Source organism: Grammomys surdaster, unplaced genomic scaffold (genome assembly GCF_004785775.1).
Source record: "Grammomys surdaster isolate TR1022 unplaced genomic scaffold, NIH_TR_1.0 98, whole genome shotgun sequence".
NCBI classification, from domain to species: Eukaryota; Metazoa; Chordata; class Mammalia; order Rodentia; family Muridae; genus Grammomys; species Grammomys surdaster.
The window spans coordinates 9448214-9449513 of record NW_021604577.1 but is presented as its reverse complement, the minus strand read 5'-3'; positions in this window follow the sequence as shown (position 1 = coordinate 9449513).

Genomic DNA, 1300 nt, shown 5'->3' with positions numbered 1-1300 from the left:
CTGATAGTCTATTTCTCTTGATTTTAGCATACTCCACATCCGTCTCTAGGTTTATAATTTGTTTTCATATTGCTAGCTTTGACTATATCCAACAGCACTGCCAGTATTTACTTATTTTTTCTACTTTAGAAGGCCCACTTAGCATCAGTACTGCATTATTTTCAGCAATGGAGCTTTGAGTCCTTTTGGAATTCTACTGTCTTTAAAATTGTTCTGGTCCTGCAGCTAGTATGCTCTATTCTCTGGTTACAAAGAAGTAAGTGTTTATGAAGTACTTCCAATGAGGTGTTCTAAATTCATACTTGGTCACATGGATACAGACTTATCCTTAGTCTCTGTATTTCTATTTTCCTGCTTCATCCATGGCACTAGCAAGAATCATCAGAGACCATATCCATCTAATTAGTGCTCCTTAAGTTTCTCAAACGCACTCAAGCCTCACCTAACAGTGCCTTCTTCTTCCATCTCTTGGCATCTCATTACAGTCCACACTGGTGAAGCTTTGAACAAGTGCGACATCTTCGTGTGCTCTGTAACTATCCACATCCCACCTACCACCAGACACAGGATCTTCATGGCCAGCTTGCTGGTGGGTGATTCAGATTTGAGATTCTAATTTTGAAGTCTGTCTTTTCAGATCATTAGAGGCACCACCTATTTTTGGTCAGGTTTCCCAGGAAACTAACTCCGAGACAGAGATTAGAGTGTAAGAAAATTTCTGGAGCATGTTCTTCCCATAATACTCATGAGAGAACTGTGTGTGGGCAGAAGTTTGCTGCAAGTTTCAGAAGGTCTTTGGAGAGCTCTCAGATGAAGTCCTTATAGCTTCCTTTATTCAGTCATCCATGTAAAGTTGTGTGACACAAACCTCATGGTCCTACATAAGGAAATACATTTTGGATGAGTATAATTCATAGGGAAGAAGACTAAGCTGTAAACTGTACAGTCAAGAAGAGACTACCTTCCCCTGAGCAGCAAGGTCAATAAGGGCTTTAGTGTGAAGGTACAGAGTATGTTATCTCCAGCTTCCCAAACCAAGAGAGTAATAGTAGCTGCTATTAATTTTTTATTAGTAAAATATAATATGGTACAAATAGAGCATGGAAAATAAGGATATTTAAAATTTTTAGCCAAATGATGCAAACATTTAATGAAACAAATTTTAAACTTTGTATTGCCTTTAGGCATTCAATTAAACCCTTAACCTAACCTAACTTTTTCATTTTACCCATAATTTTAAAGAAGAAAAATTTTATCTATCTATCTATCTATCTATCTATCTATCTATCTATCTATCTAT